The sequence below is a fragment of the Pseudophryne corroboree genome, chromosome 8 (assembly GCF_028390025.1).
Source record: "Pseudophryne corroboree isolate aPseCor3 chromosome 8, aPseCor3.hap2, whole genome shotgun sequence".
NCBI lineage: Eukaryota > Metazoa > Chordata > Amphibia > Anura > Myobatrachidae > Pseudophryne > Pseudophryne corroboree.
Window position 1 is genome coordinate 313905053 of NC_086451.1, and position 9397 is coordinate 313914449.

At 38.6% G+C, this 9397-nt stretch overlaps 2 pseudogenes; one reads left to right on the top strand and one right to left on the bottom strand.

Annotated features, from left to right (window-relative positions):
- Positions 1 to 5692: 5692 nt before the first annotated feature.
- Positions 5693 to 5811, bottom strand: LOC134951332 (5S ribosomal RNA; annotated as a pseudogene).
- A 489-nt stretch (positions 5812 to 6300) lies between these two features.
- Positions 6301 to 6419, top strand: LOC134951577 (5S ribosomal RNA; annotated as a pseudogene).
- The last annotated feature ends 2978 nt before the right edge of the window (positions 6420 to 9397 follow it).

Consider the following 9397-nt stretch of genomic DNA (forward strand, 5'->3'; position numbering starts at 1 on the left):
ATAGTAAAAACTATAGTAAATAAATAGTACTGGCCCAATTAATGCAAAAATGTAGAATTTGTATACTCTTATAAAGATGGATAGCTTAACTGAATGAAAATGTATCTATGTTAAAATTTAAATGTGTCCTTTCAATTGTGTATATGATCAGGTATCCAGATGACAGATTGACAGGAATAAGGGTGACCCCATATGGTCAACAAGCATTAGGTAAACAGATACAAGAGGTCAACATAGTCAATTGGTCAACATGTAACATGTCAACAGTGTTTAAGGTCGACAGGTGTGTTTCAGATGGTAGGAGATGGTAGGAGTGTCTGTACGCAACCATATAAATACGCCCCAAACCGTCTGCACCTCGTGGGTTTAGTTAGTGGTGAATAGGAGGGAGGTTGTGCTGTGGAGGTAGGTGAATTTGTGGTTTGGTGAGGAGTGTTGGTAGCGATTTCTGAGTGTGGTATTGTGTTTGAAAGTCATCTTGTCATTCTTGTTGTCTTGTATTTTGTGGTTTTGTTTCATTTTTAGTCCAAGTTATTTTTCTTTATAGTCCCTTGTCAGTGTTTGTGTGTGTGTGTGTGTGTGTGTGTGTGTGTGTGAGAGTTGTGTAGTGGTAGTGGAGGAGTGTGTTGTTTGTCATTTTTTTTCTGGGTTAACTGTTTAGACACACAATTACGTGTGACTCAGAGGTGAGTGAGGTGGAGGGTGTGAGTGACGGGGAGGAGGTTGGTCAGGTGGAGTAGGTGAGTGTTAGTGAGGTGGAGGAGGTGGGTGAGGTTGCTGCAGCAGCCTCAAGTGATAGTGACAGTCAGAGTGCTCCGCAGCCACACACCACTACTAAGACTGGGCGGAATGTAAAGTTTAGTTTTGCTGAAAATGTGGCATTGGTGCGTGAGCTGATGAAGTATCAGAGGCAGGTATTTGGCCCTGAGTCCGCCAAGGTGCCAACACGGAGGAAGACGATGTTGTGGGCAAAAGTTGTTGCTGCTGTCAATAGTGAGGGGGTGGTCAAGCGGACGGAGGACACGTGCCGCAAACGGTACTATGACATAAAGCGACGTGTCAAGTCCAAAATGGCCAAGGAGGCTCGGAAAACCGGTGGTGGGCAGCCCTATATTGCAAGATATCTGGAGTATGAGGAGCCCATGCGGAGTGTAATACCTCCTGAAGTTGTCTCTGCAACCCATGTCCTGGATTCAGATAGGCCCAGGAAGAATGGTGAGCATGTGTATTTGCATTTACATTCTATGATTTTTTTTGTTTGTTAAATGTGTGTCATGTGACGTTGCATATTACTCCCATCTTCAAGTGTGTGTCAGCAAATACATTGTTTTGGTTAATGTTTTATACAAAAGCCAATGTAACATCTTACTTTATTGTATGTCATGTGTTTTTATGAAAGATATTTTGCATGTGTAGTTTGGACTTGGTGTGTCTCTGAATTGTCCTGCAATAATGTTTTCCTTTTGTGCATTTTTTATTTAAAAATTGTGACTATGTTTTATATTTTTGTGATCCATGTGCAATGTTTAAAAAAGAGTGGTTGTCATGTTAGAGGCTGGAGTAGTGGAAAGTGGTTTGGAAACCACTTACATGTGTAATGTCATTATTAGATAATGTAAAATTTTTAAACAAAATAACACTATTTCATTGATAATTTTTAGCTTGTATTTGTACCGTGACACCTCACTGCAGTGTAATTTTTAAAATATTGCTACATTTTGGTTTGGCTCATATAGTGGTAATGTGTGTTTGGAGTGCCACATCACAGAGCAATTTATATATTGCATCTGTAATATTTATCCTTTCAATACAAAATGAAGATGTGTGTGTTTTTGGTTGGTAATGTTTTTTTTTTTACTTGTGGCCTATGTCAGTGTCCTGTACATGTTTTTCTGTGTTGATTTTGCCATAGTGCATATGTCTATTGGACAATGTTTATTGTTTTATGTTTTTTGTTTTGTTTCCGGTCCTTATGTTTTTTTATAAAAAAAACAAGCATTTCTTAAAGAATAAATGTTTATAAGCATAATGGGTGGATGTATCCACAATAGCATGAATAATTGTTTTTATTTTATTTTATACAGTGTTTGAAAAAAGCAGTACTACTCGTCAGCCAGTAACTCCTATCAAATCTGATGATGATGACGCTGCGGAAGCAGGTAAAGTGTCCATTGTAGTATAGGGTATGTTTGTAAAGGAATGGCCATAACAAAATTGCACTTTCATTAAAAGGTCCATCAAAAGAAGTATGGAGCAGCAGAAGTGGCACTTCTGTAAGACATCACCACAAAAAACCTGTGGCCGAAAAGAAAGCAAGGTCGTATGTCCCGGGCCAACCACAGCAGGCTACCCCGCCACGAAGATTATCGTCCGTATGTTCTGTCCCCTCACTCCAAATTTTGGACACACCTCCAAGACGTCATCCACACTCCCCTCATCTTGATTGTGAGTATCAAACTGAAATAAATGTAAAAAATTTCTGAACGTAATAAAAAAATGTCATAACCGCATTAAGGCAAAACACATCAAAAACTTAGATACTTACCGCAGTAAGTAAAAGCTGAAATGGAATCCTAGCTAAATGGCCTTGTCCACATCCAGTAAAGATATGTATGTCCACTTGAGCCATACAGTATGACATTGTGTGTAAGATGCTGCAACAAAAAACATGTTTTTTAAATTGAAAAAAGTAAGGTTGTTTTTCAAAATTTCACATGTGTGTTTGAGGTAACATTGCAAAATACATATAAAAACATTACTATGTTTGTTTGATCAAAGCTATAAGGCAACACATTATGGATTCCAATGTGTTTTTATGGTGGAGTATGTGTGAGCTACAATAAAACTAAAGTGTTTGCTTTCACAATTAAGTAACCAGACACATTTGCCACAAACAGGCATATGTATGTATTTAAGTTATGAGTGATGATGTTGCTAGGCAGAATAGTTGAAAGCAACAGTGAATGACATGTGTTCCATGTGTAGTGATTTGTTTACATTTCTCAAACATATGGATAGCTAACGGAGATTTTTTTAACATTTCAGCTTCTAGTCCTGGGAACAGCATCCCTCCGCAACAACAGCAACACAGTGACATGGAGGAGACAAACATCTTTAAAATGCAGACATTAAGGCAAGGAATGAGCCCCCCAGCACCTGTGAGTACACCACCACAGCAAAGCACACCACCACCACCACCACAACACAGCCCAACAACACCAGTAACACTAGGCCCTGATAATGTGTTTTGGTCCATTTGGGCTAGACAGCAGGCCACTAATGAAGATTGCCTGCTTAGGCAGACACAAATGTTTGCAAGCCTACCATCTCACCTCAGAAGAATATCAAGAAATCTGAGTAGACAAAATGAACAAACAACCAGAATAGGCAATACCATGGAACTCATGCGTACAGACATTACACAGGTCATGGCCAACTTACAGCGCATAATGGAAGAACAGCACAGACTAATGGAAGAACAGCACAGACTAATGGAAGAACAGCACAGACAACAGCAAAGTTATATGAACATTTTTCAAAACAATCAAAAGATTAATGAAAGTTTATTTCCGAATTGTAGACAATCAAAATGCTGCTACACGTGAACTCAATGCCACCCTCACTAACCTGAATGAAACACTCAGATGCATGCACCAACAGCAAACAAGCAGCAGTTCTGGTACGACTACTCCAAATATCACGCCAGTCTCATCACCACCAAGACGCTCCACCAGAGCACGACAACATGACAGTGCTAAAGGCAAAGGGCAGGACAAGCAGCCACCAAAAAAACGTGAAAATAATACAAGTTAGACATTTGTGATAAGTAACTCAAAATAGTTAGTAAGTGTATGTTTGGCAAAAAATATATAACACTTAGCTCCTTGACAATTTTTACAACATCATTAATTATAAGTGGTACAAACAACAACATAAAAATTGTACGCACATTTATTCTTTACCATTTTTTTTTTATTGGAGGAGGGAAATGTTAATGGAGCCGCACATACATGTTAGCAGGAAGTAAACTGACCACTTGATTTTTTTCTAATCATTACTCTTTCTAGATTCAAATCATTCTCTTTTCCTGCAGACACAATAATTGGCAGCCAGGCAGAATGTCTTTAGCAGGAAGTAAACTGACCACTTGATTTTTTTCTAATAATTACTCTTTCTAGATTCCAATCATTCTCTTTTCCTGCAGACACAATAATTGGCAGCCAGGCAGAATGTCTTTAGCAGGAAGTAAACTGACCACTTGATTTTTTTTAATCATTACTCTTTCTAGATTCAAATCATTCTCTTTTCCTGCAGACAATCAAAATTACAATGTTATTTATAACTATTTTACCTTTCTTCTCTATATAACATTACAAGAAGAACACAATTGAGTTGCGTAAAAAGCTTTTAATATGTTGGCATTGAATTTTTAACAAAACATTGACAAAATAAATGTCAGTATTGTTGGGACATGTTTGTGTGTGTTAAAAATTAGTAAGAATGTTATTACACATGATGCAGAAACCAACAAATAATAACTTTTTAACCAAAAAACAAAGAATGTGTATAATAATGTATATATGTGGCAAACTGTGTATTTACTTACACATCATCAAGTTTACTGCATCAAACATTAGGAAATAAATTATTCCTGATTACAGTAAGTTTGTGTGTCTTAAATATGATGGAGCATCACACATAGGGACACATGTATTCCTCAAGGCTAACATATTATATGTTGAGGAGTGTTTTTTTGGGAACACAGGTTCTCAAACTCGGCCCCCAGGACCCCACACAGTGCATGTTTTGCAGGTCTACTCACAGAATCACAAGTGACATAAGTAGCTCCACCTGCGAACCTTTTAACATATGTCTGTGAGTAATTCATACACCTGTGCTTCTACTGGGTTACGTGATAAACATGCACTGTTTGTGGTCCTGAGGGCCGAGTTTGTGAACCTGTGCATTAGGACGTTACACACAATGATAAAGTGAAATACTAAATGGATTATGTGGGCTTGTAATAAATTAGCACTAGAAGAAGAAAAAAGAAAGACTCTGTTTTGGGGCACACTTAGAAATTTGAAATAAATTTATTAAAACTTAACATTTAATTGATGACAAATAAAAATAATAAAGAGTTTGATACAAAAAAAATGTTCAAAAGCACAAAGTATACATATAATAATGACAGAGGTTGCAGCAAAAGATTTTTGGTACTAAAATAGAGTCAGGATAAGCCTGATACAGGGTAGAGAGCACCTGTGGTGAAAAATATAACGAAAAGTACAATGAAATGGTGCCTGAGTAGGTCAGAAATCAATAATGGGGTAGAGGTAGACGACATGTACATATAATCACCACAGTGATAGTATTAGGAGGACACCTAGTCTGAATAACTCATAGAAATAGAAAAAGGGCACAAAAGTTCATAATTGAGATGTCAAATGACTAAAGGTAATCGCCTGGTAAAGAATCTGTTTGCTGAAGAAGTGGATCCTTAAAGGTAACAAAGCATTTGAGAAAAAAAAATGTGTTTAACTTGTTTATGATACCAAAAAAGCATTAATGAATAGACACAAGGGCAGAGCCAATTGTTGAAAAAATAGAAAGTTTGCGGGGAAATAGGATAAAGAATAGGAAGGTTCAGAAGTTGCTCTAACACTTCTGCTGTTTGTGATCAGAGGTCATAAACTTACTGCACCTGATATTCCCAAGAGGTCACCCTACTAGGTACTAATCAGGCTTGTCAGCGCTTAGCTTCCAAGATCGTATGAGATTGGGCGTTGCCGCTGAAATATGGCAGTAATGGAAACACTAGGACACAAATGAGAGAGTGTAAAGAGTAGTGAGCAACAAAGGTACTTCTGCTGTCCAGTTTCTAGCGCAGATTCTCTGTTGCTGTGGGCATTGCAGAGAGAAGTCTCGCATCTGGATGAGAGGGTACTAAAAAATAGTGGAGGTGAGATATGCTCAGAATAGGGAGGGAACCCTGCCTTCTGCTGTCCACTGTCTTATAATTATATAGCAGACAGTGGATGAGAGAGGTGGGTTAGGCTTGCCTATTGAAAAAAAGGAGGGAAAAAAAAGGAAAAAAGGGAAAAAATGGTAGTATAGTGAGATCACAATGTATTCTGAGCATATCTCACCTCCACTATTTTTTAGTACTCTCTCATCCAGATGCGAGACTACTCTCTGCAATGCCCACAGCAACAGAGAATCTGCGCTAGAAACTGGACAGCAGAAGTACCTTTGTTGCTCACTACTCATTACACTCTCTCATTTGTGTCCTAGTGTTTCCATTACTGCCATATTTCAGCGGCAACGCCCAATCTCATCCGATCTTGGAAGCTAAGCGCTGACAAGCCTGATTAGTACCTAGTAGGGTGACCTCTTGGGAATATCAGGCGCAGTAAGTTTATGACCTCTGATCACAAACAGCAGAAGTGTTAGAGCAACTTCTGAACCTTCCTATTCTTTATCCTATTTCCCCGCAAACTTTCTATTTTTTCAACAATTGGCTCTGCCCTTGTGTCTATTCATTAATGCTTTTTTGGTATCATAAACAAGTTAAACACATTTTTTCTCTCAAATGCTTTGTTACCTTTAAGGATCCACTTCTTCAGCAAACAGATTCTTTACCAGGCGATTACCTTTAGTCATTTGACATCTCAATTATGAACTTTTGTGCCCTTTTTCTATTTCTATGAGGTATTCAGACTAGGTGTCCTCCTAATACTATCACTGTGGTGATTATATGTACATGTCGTCTACCTCTACCCCATTATTGATTTCTGACCTACTCAGGCACCATTTCATTGTACTTTTCGTTATATTTTTCACCACAGGTGCTCTCTACCCTGTATCAGGCTTATCCTGACTCTATTTTAGTACCAAAAATCTTTTGCTGCAACCTCTGTCATTATTATATGTATACTTTGTGCTTTTGAACATTTTTTTGTATCAAACTCTTTATTATTTTTATTTGTCATCAATTAAATGTTAAGTTTTAATACATTTATTTCAAATTTCTAAGTGTGCCCCAACACAGAGTCTTTCTTTTTTCTTCTTCTTGCTCAAACTATTACTGACTCGGGGAGCACCACCAACCTAAATAATTGTTTAGATATCTTCATTAAGAATCTTTAAACTCAGTATCGTTGGTTATTCTCTGAACAGTTTTCTACAATCTGTGTATTAATCTATGTTCTTCATTATTATATTTCTCCTGTGCGGAACCAAACCAAATCTCCCTGTTAATAAATTAGCACTGCAAGTTTACGAACACTTATCCAGACTTAATGCATGCCACTCATAATCTGTTGTTTTGATTTTAAAAATACACACAATACACATGCGACATTTGTTTTGCATAAAACGAGGGTATGTTTGTATGTGTCAAGGAGACAGACACATTCTGAGTAATGGTTTTGCCAATAAAAATGGCAAAACATCTATTTATGATTACACAACAAATGAAATAAGCAAACCAAACTTACCTTAGAAATAGCGAGTGATGAGCTCTTGCCTAACCTGCCTCCCTACATCTGTACTCCAAGTATCACCAGATGTCTCTAATTCCTCTGCTTGCTGGCTGCTTTCTTCCTCCTCCTCCTCCTCCTCCTCAACATGTGGCAGATGTTGTTGCAAACACATGTTATGAAGAAAGCAGCAGCAGAACACAATTTGAGTCACCTTGGAGGGACTATACAACAAAAGGCCACCAGACTTATCCAGACACCGAAACCTAGATTTCAGCACACCAAAACATCTTTCTATCACATTCCGCGTGGACTTATATGTGCATGATTGTAATTGTGTTCAGCAGGGGTATCAGGTCGGGACAATGGAGTTAGAAGCCAAGAGAAACAACCATATCCTCCATCACCTAAAAGACAGATATAGTAACGTGATTCATGTTACGATACAGCAACACTGAGTAACACGCTGTGGGGCAGATGTATTAACCTGTAGAAGGCATAAGGAAGTGATAAACCAGTGATATGTGCAAGGTAATAAAGGCAGCAGACAATCTGTTCCTAAATGTTCATTTGTTCAAATGTTCATTAGTCTGCTAATTATCACATAGGAATATCCTGAATGCTTAGCCATAGGTATGTCTAGTGGAACAACAATGCCCAGCAAGCTGTACCGAGTCTGCTAATTATCACATAGGAATATCCTGAATGCTTAGCCATAGGTATGTCTAGTCACTAGTGTATTAAATATTAGCAGATTTATTCAAGTTTTATTTGTAGTTATTTGGGGAATGTGTAATGGTTTCATCCCTACACATTATTTGTTTGTTTAAGTTTTATTGCCCCAAATGGGTGATGGGCTAGGGGAGGGTCCAATCAATCAATGTGCTTACATACACATGTTTGGGCTTTATATTGGTGTGTAGTTTAGCTGATTTTAGCGTAGCTGAATCATTGTGTGGAGAAAGATCTCAAAGGGAGAAAATCTCTAAGGGATTCGTCTGGCACTTATACTGGACTTTAACTGGACGGAAACTGCATGGAAACTCCAAACAAAAGCAAATCAACACAATCCACCAAACCTTGGACTGCAGCTACAAATGTATGTACACACCTATTATTCTCCAAACCTCACTTACCCGGACACTAAACATTCACTTTCTGCAAAAAACCTGCAATACAACTTTTACTCTGACCCTGCAAATACCTGGAAAACAAATGTTTAATTGAGAAGCATATTTGATGAAACAACACTGACTTGTGGTTTGCCAACACTGTGTAATTTTCCATCTAACATCAACAAATATTTGATTTACTGGTAATCTGTAGATATTAACATCATTTTAATTACTTGCAAATCGTATTTCTTTCTGCAAACTTCACTGCTCTCTCATACAGCCACCACTCCTCCCCCTATTCTCATTATACTACCAGTTTACACACCATCCACACTATGGCCAGGCTGGCAACCCCCCTTACTCATTGTCCTTCTATTCCTTTATTCTGTCCCCTGTTACCACCTCTATCCCTCTCTCACAGTCTCCTACATCTCATCCTCCCTCCTCTCCTCTGTCTGCCTCCCTACCCCTCTTCTGTTTCCCCATTGCAATTCACTTCTGCCCCTTCACACCACTTATACCCCACCGCTCAACCCTACTCTTTCCCTCCTCTGCCTGTCTCCTCACCTCTCCTCCACCAGTATCAAACTGCACTCCCTCCCTGTTTCACGCATGCAGTCTCCCTTCCTAGCCAAGGCCCCAGCACCATCATCACACCCTCTTTATCTTCTCCTTCCAAATTACTCCTACCTCAACGCTACAGCAATCCTGATAATCTCATTCACATCTCTCCCACAAACTCATACCCCCTATCTTGTGCACTCTGGAATGCCCGATCTATTTGCAACAAACTGACCCCCA